The following is a 12,493-nucleotide window of genomic DNA, read 5'->3' on the forward strand; positions in this document are numbered from 1 at the left end:
TGCTCCTTTTAACTTCTCCCCCAGATACCTCCAATTTAATATTTACTATTTCAAGTATTAGTTATTTTGTTTCCATTCTGAACCTATATAATCATGTAGGTGGTCAAAATTCCTTTATAAATGTCTGCAAGATTTTCTTAAAGTGACGATATACTTATCACAGACCTTGCTCACAGTCACATGTAGGAGTTCAACCAGCCAGGAAAGAAACAGGCATATACTTTTCCCATTCCCAAAGTAAGACATTTTAAAGCAAGGGTTTTCTAATTTTAGTGTGCATAAATATCTGCAAAAAAAAAAAGGATTCTACCACCAAAGATTTTTATTTCATAGTCATGGTAGTAGAGGCTTGGAAGCTGAATATTTAATGAGTACTCCTCCAAATAAAGTGATTTTGATGTTGGTGGTCCGTGCACTACACATTAAGAAATGCATATAAGGCACTTCGCTGGTGGTGCAGGGGATAAGAATCCTCCTTCCAATGCAGGGGGACACAGGTTCGATCCCTGGTCTGGGAAGATTCCACATGCTGTGGAGCAACTGAGCCCATATGTCACAACTATTGAGACTGTGCTCCAGAGCCTGTGAGCTGCCACTACTGAGCCCATGGACCTAGGACCTGTGCCCCGCAACAAAGAAGCCACTGTGATGAGAAGCCCACACAAAGCAACGAAGACCCAGCACAGAAAGAAAGAAAGAAACTCATCGTATAAGGAATGTTGAACAGGAGGTAGCTCTTTTTGCTCAAGAGATATCAAACACCTTCTTAATTTACCATTCTTGGGGAAGGGAGGCAGCTTGCAGTGATAAGCACCTGGGCAGTCAAGTTGTTGGTGAGAAACAGAGCATCAGTCAATGAGGACCAGTCATGTGGGATGGGACACCAGAAAACAAGCCTGGTGGGGGAGAAGGATGCCCACATAGCAGTCATAAAAGGGCATGGGTGCCCGAGGCATACCCAGCTCACCTCCTAGGGCTGCCCCTGGCCAGGTCCTTGAAGTAAGATAGCTCTTTCTTGGGGATATGATTCCAGCTGGCAGCTAAAGGTTGTGATCACTGTGGGTGAGGGAGAAGGGTTTGTATGTACCAGATGTTCTGTATTTTCATTCCTGCAATTATACTCAGAAGAAGAAAATTAGCCTTTACCTATCCCTGAGCTAATCCTGTCTGTGACACATTTGATACAGCACCTGGAATCTGTAGCATATTTGATAATGTTATGACTCCTGCTTAGTGCTTTACAATAACACCCATTGTGTGAGTGTCTGTCATCCAAGTAAGACAAGTTAGACAATCCCATTTATATTTGGGCAAAATATATTTCATGTGTGTGCATTTAAAATTTATTGATAAGGTGAAGCTATACTTTTAAGTATGCATATGTGTGTGCTAAGTCACGTCAGTTGTGTCTGACTCTTTGCAACCGCGTGGACTGTAACCTGCCAGGCTCCTCTGTCCATGGAATGTTCCAGACAAGAATACTGGAGTGGGTTGCCATGCCCTCCTCCAGGGGATCTTCCCAACTCAGATCAAAACCATGTCTGCTGCATTGCAAGTGGATTCTTTACTGCTGAGCCACCCAGGGAAGCCCACTTGAAAACATACCCTCCAGCAACAGAGTTTATATACATGTATTATTTCCAAGAAATATTGTCCATGTGCAAAGTGCTGTGTTTTAGTTACTCTCTTCCTCAGGGGCCTTACAACACAGTGAGAGAATGACAACAGTTATCTGGCAAAATTGGGCAAGGCCCGTGGGGCACAGGTTGAATACAAGGGGCAAAGAAGGGAGACCTCAGGACAGCTCCATGGAGGAGTTGTCCTTCAGGTTAAACTATGAAAATGGTTACAATTTCAGCAAACAGACGGTGGCAGGTGGGGCAGGCATTTCAAGGGGACAAAGTCACACAGATGGGGAAATACTGGGCAAATTTGGCAGCAGGGAGTGGTAGGGAATGCATATAACTTTTAAGGCACCAATAGAAAAGCAGAGCTGTAAATATAAATATGGCTCATATTTTAAAGAATCTGAAATGCTAGGCTGAGCAGTCATTCCATACTTCCAGAAGATTTTTTTTTTCTAAAGGAGCAGCAGGAATACTAGTGTTAACTCTGCATTCAGAACATTACTCTGGCAACAGTAATGTTGCAGATGAGGCAGAGACAGAGAGACCAGGAGCAGGGAGACTAATTCATAGGCTACAGCTGTGGACCAGAAAGAGGTGATGAAGTTGAATCGAGAAGGGAAGAGCCAAGGGGAGTGGTGCATGAGACATTGCAAAGGTGAAATCCAGGTAAAGTAAATCCCCTACATACAAACCTTGAAGTTTCGAACTTCCAAAGAGGCAAAGCCACCTTCCATCAACATCAGGCCTGAGTGAAATTGTGGCTTGCCCTCAATCTCCTATTGCTGATGAGCTTTCACTTCTACCATCTCCCACCTCGTCTCCCTTCTCTGGTCAGTAACTTCTTGCCCATTCACTTATGTCAGCCCCTGTATGCCAGCGGTTATACTGTGCTCCTGTACTTCTCAAGGTACTGTACTGTAAGATTACAAATGTTTATTTTTTGTCATTTGTTTTTAATGTATCATTTGTGTGAAAACCATTATAAACCTTTTACAGTACAGTACTATATAACTGATTGTCTTAATTGGGTACCGAGGCTAACTTTCGGACTTATGAACGTGCTCTCAGAACAGAACTTGTTCATATGTAGGGGACTTACTATATTAAACCATCAGCTCCTATTTGTACATGCATTTGTGATTACATGGATTGATGTGGTGGCTGCAACAAAAGTAGGTTGAGTGTGAGGAAGGGAAGCTATTAGAGGCAAGAAGAAAGGCCAGATGAGCAAAGTTTAGTGCAACAGGTGCTGTCAGTGTCCTTAGGACTCACCTCTCCGTGCACTGGGCATGGATAGCTTCTTTGTGATGGCACCTGCCCTTTGCTGCCTGAGGGCTCCTTCCAGTGGCCACAGGTCCTGGGGAGTTAAGACTCTGTATGTGGCCCCAAGCAATGCCAGGCTGGATTTGGTGCAAAAAGAACCTGCAAAAAGTTTCCTCACTCCTCAGGAAACACCCTGAAACCTGTTCCACACTGTCTCCAGAGGTCCTAGTGGGGTCAAGCCTGAGTCACCCAGTGGCCACTGCTCCGTCTGCTTCCTTCCCTGGCTTCCTTTCCTTCCCTTCCCTATGGCACTTGCTCCCTCCACTCAGGGCTTCCAGGATTACCTTCCAAACACACTTTTTAGGTTATTGAATTCTTCCCAGAATCAAAGTTGTAGATAGCATCATTTCAAGTGACAACTTAAAGGAAATCTGACAAATGGCTGGAAATGAGATTAAAGTCATTAGAGATGAGCCAACATTAATGACGAAGGATGTAGATTAGACCAGAGGAAAGAATAGGGGTGAGATGGGAGAGACTAAACTAGAAGCAGGGATGCACCCAAGGGGACAGAACATCAGAGGGGTGGGCAGAAGCTTGCAGAAGAAAGCAGAAAGGATGCTATAAAGATCACATCAGTTTCCACAGAGGGGAGGATGCTGAATGAAGACAGTTGAACCACCCCTCAGGAATCCCTTAGAAGAAATGGAGTAGCCATCATGGTCAACTAAAGAGTCCGAAATGCAGTACTTGGATGCAATCTCAAAAATGACAGAATGATCTCTGTTCCTTTCCAAGCAAAACCATTCAATATCACAGTAATAATCCAAGTCTATGCCCCAACCAGTAACACTGAAGAAGCTGAAGTTGAACGGTTCTATGAAGACCTACAAGACCTTTTAGAACTAACACCCAAAAAAGATGTCCTTTTCATTATAGGGGACTGGAATGAAAAAGTAAGAAGTCAAGAAACACCTGGAGTAACAGGCAAATTTGGCCTTGGAATATGGAATGAAGCAGGGCAAAGACTAATAGACTTTTGCCAAGAAAATGCACTGGTCATAGCAAATACCCTCTTCCAACAACACAAGAGAAGACTCTACACATGGACATCACCAGATGGTCAACACTGAAATCAGATTGATTATATTCTTTGCAGCCAAAGATGGAGAAGCTCTATACAGTCAACAAAAACAAGACCGGGAGCTGACTGTGGCTCAGATCATGAACTCCTTATTACCAAATTCAGAATTAAATTGAAGAAAGTAGGGAAAACCACTAGACCATTCAGGTATGACCTAAATCAAATCCCTTATGATTATACAGTGGAAGTGAGAAATAGATTTAAGGGACTAGATCTGATAGATAGAGTGCCTGATGAACTATGGACTGAGGTTCGTGACATTGTACAGGAGATAGGGATCAAGACCATCCCCATGGAAAAGAAATGCAAAAAAGCAAAATGGCTGTCTGGGGCGGCCTTACAAATAGCTGTGAAAAGAAGAGAAGTGAAAAGCAAAGGAGAAAAGGAAAGATATAAACATCTGAATGCAGAGTTCCAAAGAATAGCAAGAAAAGATAAGAAAGCCTTCTTTAGCGATCAATGCAAAGAAATAGAGGAAAACAACAGGATGGGAAAGACTAGAGATCTCTTCAAGAAAATTAGAGATACCAAGGGAATATTTCAAGAAAAATGGGCTCGATAAAGGACAGAAATGGTATGGACCTAACAGAAGCAGAAGATATTAAGAAGAGGTGGCAAGAATACATGGAACAGTACAAAAAAGATCTTCATGACAAAGATAATCACGATGATCACTGACCTAAAGCCAGACATCCTGGAATGTGAAGTCAAGTGGGCCTTAGAAAGCATCACTACAAACAAAGCTAGTGGAGGTGATGGAATTCCAGTTGAGCTATTTCAAATCCTGAAAGATGATGCTGTGAAAGTGCTGCACTCAACATGCCAGCAAATTCGGAAAACTCAGCAGTGGCCACAGGACTGGAAAAGGTCAGTTTTCATTCCAATCCCAAAGAAAGGCAATGCCAAAGAATGCTCAAACTACCACACAATTGCACTCATCTCACACGCTAGTAAAGTAATGCTCAAAATTCTCCAAGCCAGGCTTCAGCAATATGTGAACCGTGAACTTCCTGATGTTCAAGCTAGTTTTAGAAAAGGAGAGGAACCAGAGATCAAATTGCCAACATCTGCTGGATCATGGAAAAAGCAAGAGAGTTCCAGAAAAACATCTATTTCTGCTTTCTTGACAATGCCAAAGCCTTTGACTGTGTGGATCACAATAAACTGTGGAAAATTCTGAAAGAGATGGCAATACCAGACCACCTGACCTGCCTCTTGAGAAACCTATATGCAGGTCAGGAAGCAACAGTTAGAACTGGACACGGAACAACAGACTGGTTCCAAATAGGAAAAGGAGTCCATCAAGGCTGTATATTGTCACCTAGTTTATTTAACTTCTATGCAGAGTACATCATGAGAAACTGGGCTGGATGAAGCACAAGCTGGAATCAAGATTGCTGGGAGAAATATCAATAAGCCCAGATATGCAGATGACACCACCCTTATGGCAGAAAGTGAAGAGGAACTAAAAAGCCTCTTGATGAAAGCGAAAGTGGAGAGTGAAAAAGTTGGCTTAAAGCTCAACATTCAGAAAACGAAGATCATGGCATCTGGTCCCATCACTTCATGGGAAATAGATGGGGAAACAGTGGAAACAGTGTGAGAGACTTTATTTTTCTGGGCTTCAAAATCACTGCAGATGGTGACTGCAGCCATGAAATTAAAAGATTCTTTATCCTTAGAAGGAAAGTTATGACCAACCTAGATAGCATATTCAAAAGCAGAGACATTACTTTGTCAACAAAGGTTCGTCTAGTCAAGGCTATGGTTTTTCCAGTGGTCATGTATGGATGTGAGAGTTGGACTGTGAAGAAAGCTGAGCACCAAAGAATTGATGCTTTTGAACTGTAGTGCTGGGGAAGACTCTTGAGAGTTCCTTGGACTGCAAGGAGATCCAACCAGTCCATTCTGAAGGAGATCAGCCCTGGGATTTCTTTGGAGGGAATGATGCTGAAGCTGAAACTCCAGTACTTTGGCCACCTCATGTGAAGAGTTGACTCATTGGAAAAGACTCTGATGCTGGGAGGGATTGGGGGCAGGAGGAGAAGGGAACGACAGAGGATGAGATAGCTGGATGGCATCACTGACTCCTTGGACGTGAGTCTGAGTAAACTCCGGGAGTTGTTGATGTACAGGGAGTCCTGGCGTGCTGCGATTCATGGGGTCGCAAAGAGTTGGACACGACTGAGTGACTGAACTGAACTGAACTGAACTGAACCAGACCCTGGTCTAGTGGAATGAGGTCTTTTCTCACTGAAGCTTTTCTCTCCACTCACCCCTCATTCTCAGGACACAGCATAGCTAGATTGTGGGTTGATTGATTTTGGTTAAATTAATGTTTTTAAAGTAGAAGAGCAACACTTAGGGTGAGTTTTATTCCCCTTAAAAATTATGTGAGCCATTTAATGTTTCTCCGCCCCAAATGTCTTTCTCTACCTCCTTCATCTAGGAAACTCTGCTCATCCTTCCAGAGGCAGTGAGGCTTCATGGGGCCCAAGAAACCACCCACTATAATTGCCACACCTTCTACTCATTTGCCCACATTTTCTTCTAGATACTGATTTTCATTTATCTGTCTGTGAACCCCGTGCTTAGAACACAGTTTGTGCCTAATAAATGCTTGCCGAGCTCTTAAAGCAGTCGAGTAACCAGCTTTGCTCTTCCATGGGTGATCTTGCTCGGTTCCCAAAGCAGCACTGTCCGATGGATGCTGTTATTATCCCTGATTTACTGATGAGGAAACCGAGTTTAGAGAACCAGAGAGCTCGGAGTCATTCAGCCGAAAACTGGCAGAGCATGAATTGAAGCCTAGGCAAGGGCCTCTGGATTCAGATCTAGTTCCTTAGTCATTAAGCTTTTTCCTTTCTGTCATTTACTTTCTCTAGACTGAGTGATGTATTTAAACATAATGCAATTTTTGTCTAGCTTTCCCTTAAAAAAAAAAAAAAAAGACCAATGACCTTAAGGCAAAGCCCTTCTTAGCACAAGCACAAACACTCAAGCTATCTAACCGGTCGATGCCGGTGCTTTGCAAGCAGCTACGACTGAATTAGAGGATTGCCTCCTATGTGACGATGGCTTCCCCAGGGACAAGGTCAAATTCATCCCCAAAATGCTCTGTGGGTTCCACAAGGCACTGCCTAGAATTGAAATCTCTACCACTGCCTCAGGAAAGAAGCCTCACAAAGATGATCTTTAGAGCAGTATTTTTAAATCCAGAGGCTGTACTGCCTGATTTGCAATCCAATCCATCCTCATCTCATTGACCAGCCAAGCTATTTCCAAATGAAAGCTCTTGGAGTTAGAGGTGAAATTGAATAAAGAAATATAAGACTGTTACACCTGCCAGTCAACCCATGTCAGCTACCAGGCATCTAATTATCAACAGTCTAGGTGCCTGTACTCAAAGGTCAAATTTAGATTTTCCTTGTGACAAGTCTAGGACCAAGATTGCATTATTTTGTTTTTCTGTTTAACATTCATTAAGAGCATTAAATAAGGATCCCATTTCTGATCTGGATTTTGTCACTGCCTTACTAAGCTGGCTAAGCTAATCATAGCCTCAATTTCATCTTCTTTAAGGTGGGAGAAATACCTGTGTGTCCTTCCTCTCAGCTATACCAAAACCATAGCAAGAATTTATACTACTTTTGTGGAGAATTTATATGGTTCTTATCTGATAAACACGTGTTTCAGCCATCTTCTGAGGTTTTGTTCTCCCTTAACCTGAAAATACATTTATATCAAAGCTGTTTATCTTTGGAAATAAATATATTTAAAACATTTAAGTATTTATGTAAACTATTTATCTTTGGAAAATGTTTCAAGGCACAGTTCTTGAAACAGTATGTTCCATGGACTATTCCACTTATAAAAGATAAAAATTCATCAATAAATTTACTTATACATTTTATATAGCTGACTTCATTAGAAAATAAGACATTCCACATAGTGTGTGAATTTCTCACAACATTGAAACTGAGTACCATCATTAAAATGTTGGCCATGTTGATGACAATGTCTCTAAAACATATTATACCAACTCTGTCAATTGAAACCAGGAGTTTGAACACATTCACTGTCTTGCCACAGGCTATGTTGACCTCTCCTGCTCTGTTTGTAATAAAATCTACAGATGCTCAGGTCATCTAGGCATGCCACAGGAAGTCCCACTGACCCATAGATGGGTGATCATGCCAATCAGACCTAAGCAGGAGCAGGAAGTGGAGAGTGCCTTGGATTCCCCGGCAAAACACATACATTCCATAGTATAAGACGTAAACCTCCCAAATGTCTAAGATGTGCCACAGTGGTGACGTTTGGAGAAGTTCAGTGGTCTGGGACAAGCCAGGACATCTCAAAACTGAAAGAACAAGCTGTTGGACCTTACATCTTCTCCTACTAATTTTGACGCTTATAACTTGGTGCACTTCTTTGGATTTCAGAGGCAATATATACTTCATTTGGGATTACTCTCCAGTTCATTAATGGGTGACTTGAAAAGCTGTCAGTTTCAAGTAGTGCCCAGAGCTGAAGAGAGATTGGCAACAGGCCCAAGCTTCACTCTCAGACAGTGTGACCCAGCAGATTCCAGCTTCCTAGAGGGTGACCACAGCTGACAAGGAGCTGCTATGTGGAACCTCTGAAAACTGCAATAGGTCAGTTTCTGAGTAGACTCTAAGGTTCTGGAACAATGCCATTTCCTTGGGGACAAAGAACTGTTACGAAACAGTTTCACAGTAGATTCTGAACATCTGAACCACTGGTTCAGATGTGAGCAGGTATAATTTTGAGCTAGGTGTTGTTCACTTAGAGGATATATTTGAGATCAGGTCCAGGTGGGCTCAGAAAGCACAGGTGACTAGCATTAGCAGTTGACCCAGACTCACATGTGACTACCTCTGTTTCCATAACATTCTTTTCTCAAATGACATGTAGGTCCCCTTATTTCCTGTGACAGCTGACTGAGGAGGAATGATGCCTATGGTTTACTGGTAGGCTGATATGATATCTTGATACTGGCCAGAATCAAACTGCTTGTCAGGTACAGCTTTTTCCACTGTCTACTGTAGCGGCATAACAAATCATTCCAAAAATCTAGTTTGAGAACATACATACACTCCAATGTCCATAGCAGCACTATTTACAATAGCCAAGACAGGGAAGCAACTTACATGTCTACTGACAGATGAATGTATGAAGAAGATGTGGTACATATATACAATGGAATGGAATGTTACTCAGCCATTAAAAAAAAAAAGAATGAAATAATGCCCTTTGCAGCAACATGGATGGACCTAGATGACCATACTAAGCGGAATAAGTTAGAAAGAGAAAGACAAATAACACATGATACCACTTATATGTGGAATCTAAAATAAGACACCAATGAACTTACAACAGAAACAGGTGGATTCTTTACTACCGAGCCACCTGGGAAGCCCATCTATTTTATACATAGTATCAATAGTGAATATACATTAATTCCAATTTCCCAACACATCCCACTCCCTTTTCCCCCCTTGGTGTCCGTAGTCTACGCCTGCATCTCAGCTCCTTTTATATGCACAGGTGCCTTTCCTGTTCTCCTTCCTATCTCCCCAGAAGGAGGGTCCCAGTGTGCACCAAGGACACGAGGGAATTCCTAGTGGAACGTGTTCAGGCCACCTGACAGATGGAGGGAGCCTTTGTTAGAAAGAGCAAAGCCTTAAAAACTCCTTCCCAGCTCCCGTAACCAGCCTATCCATTTTCTTTCACCAGCACAGTACAAAAAAGCTGGGCTAAGCCTCTCATTTGGAAGATCCTCTCAGCTTTAATGATTGAGTTGGGTCAGATTATAGTCCTTGTAAAAGGATGCATCATGGACTACTTAAGCCAGCTCTTTCCTAGACTGTAAAGAAAAGAGAAAAGAATATTCCTGAAGGGCATTCATTCCCTTGCTCACCTCATTATGACAGGTGAGTAGATAGAAATTATACACAGGAAGTCTTAGCAAAGGATAAAGACTGCACATTTTGCCAAAACCTTTCAGCTGCTCTCTATCCCAGAAATCTGAGGCAGGACACAGGGGGCAAAATATGGGCTCAGGAAGTCAAACACTCTTGAGTTCAAGTTTCACTTGAAACTTGAAACTTTCACTTGAACTTGAACTAAATAAATAGCAACTAAGATAGATAGACAATGTAATAGCAAATATTTGAAAAAAATTAGAAAGGTGATGTGATGGAGGGAGTGTTGGTGGGGGGTGGGGTTGTGATTTAGATTAGATCAAGATATCTGGGCTAGGGCTTCCCTGGTGACTCAGTGGTAAAGAATTTACCTGCCAATGTAGGAGACACAGTTTCAATCCCTGATCTGGGAAGATCCCACATGCCAAGGAGCAACTGAACCCATGCGCCACAACTATTGAGCCTGTGCTCTAGAGCCTGGGAGCTGAAACTATTGAAGCCCAAGTGCCGTAGAGTCTGTGCTGCATAACAAGAGAAGCCACAGCCATGAGAAGCCTGTGGACTGCAACTAGAGAAAAATCCAGCAGCAACAGAGACCCAACACAGCCAAAAATAAATAAACAACAATAAGAAAGATATATGAGCTAAACCCTAAATAACAGGAAGGAGGAAGGACTTGAATATAAGGCAAGCCTGCAAGAAGCACATTCCAGTCAAAGGGAACAACACGTCATGAAGCCCTGGGGAGGACCCACAGGAAAGTCCCTGTGGTCACAGAATAGTGTCACAGATGATGTTGAGAGGTACAAGAGGCCAGAACCCTTGGGGTCTTGAAGGCCATCACAAGGCATTTGGATTTTATTATTGGTGAAATGGGAAGGCACTGGGAGATTTTAAGTAAGGAAGTGCTTTTATCTATTTTTAAGTATCATTCATTTTATTTATTTTTAAGACTATCACTCTGGTTACTCTGAGGAGAAAAGATCATAAGGAATCCAGAAAGGAAGTATAGAAACGTGATCGAGAGGCTGTTTTTGATTATTCGGATGTGAAGGGACAGTTTTTGGCTAGGACAGCAGCACTAAAGATGGACAGACTGGGACAATGATTTGGATCAATTTCAGAGGATTTGATGTTGCTTTTGGTACTCCCACCAGCTTTGGGAATCACTCCTGGATCCACCTTTCTTCTCCAGAGGCAATCCAACCTTCCTCTAAAATTCCATGTGGTACAGTGCAGGAAGTCAACCACCTCCTGGAAGCCACCTGTTGACCTCCTAAAGGAAGGATCCTGTAAAGATGATACTGACAAACTCATCCAGTAAAACCCTAGAACTCACACAGCACAACCCTTGGGTCCTCAAAGCAGAAATTCTCACTGCCTTCAGCAAGTTATTTCTAACTGATAAGTATCCCTGCCACTTAGATGCCTTGCCTGGGTCTACTCCAGCCACTTGGTGCAATTCTTCACTCATTGGAGGGACATGGTACTTGTGTAAAACAAGGTATGTTTTATATATTATAGGGCACATATTCCCTGCTTTAAAACACAAGTATATACATATTGCAGTGATTGGTGCAAAGAAATAGAGGAAAACAATAGAATGGGAAAGACCAGAGATATCTTCAAGAAAATTAGAGATACCAAGGGAACATTTAATGCAAAGATGGGCACAATAAAGGACAGAAAGGGTGTGGACCTAACAGAAGCAGAAGGTATTAAGAAGAAGTGGCAAGAATACACAGAAGAACTATACAAAATGGATATTCCTGACCCAGATAACCATGATGGTGTGATCACTCACCTAGAGCTAGACATCCTGGAATATGAAGTCAAGTGGGCCGTAGCAAGCATCACTAAGAACAAAGCTAGTGGAGGTGATAGAATTCCAGTAGGCTATTTCAAATCCTAAAAGATGATGCTGTGAAAGTGCTGCACTCAATATACCAGCAAATTTGGAAAATTCAGCAGTGGTTTTCACACAGGACTGGAAAAGGTCAGTTTTCATTCCAATCCCAAAGAAAGGCAATGCCAAAGAATGCTCAAACTACTGCACAATTGCATTCATCTCACACGCTAGGAAAGTAATGCTCAAAATTCTCCAAGCCAGGCTTGAATAATACGTGAACCATGAACTTCCAGATGCTCAAGATGGATTTAGAAAAGGCAAAGGAACCAGAGATCTAATTGCCAACATCTGCTGAATTATTGAAAAAGCAAGAGAGTTCCAGAAAAATATCTATTTCTGCTTTGTTGACTATGCCAAAGCCTTTGACTGTGTGGATCACAATAAACTGTAGAAAATTCTGAAAGATATGGGCATACCACACCACCTGACCTGCCTCCTGAGAAATCTGTATGCAGGTCAGGAAGCAACAGTTAGAACTGGCCATGGAACAACAGACTGATTCCAAATCGGGAAAGGAGTATATCAAGGTTATATATTGTCATTCTGCTTATTTAACTTATATTCAGAGTACATCATGAGAAACGCTGGGCTGGATGAAGCA

The sequence above is a fragment of the Bos indicus x Bos taurus genome, chromosome 9 (assembly GCF_003369695.1).
Source record: "Bos indicus x Bos taurus breed Angus x Brahman F1 hybrid chromosome 9, Bos_hybrid_MaternalHap_v2.0, whole genome shotgun sequence".
In the NCBI taxonomy this organism is placed as follows: domain Eukaryota; kingdom Metazoa; phylum Chordata; class Mammalia; order Artiodactyla; family Bovidae; genus Bos; species Bos indicus x Bos taurus.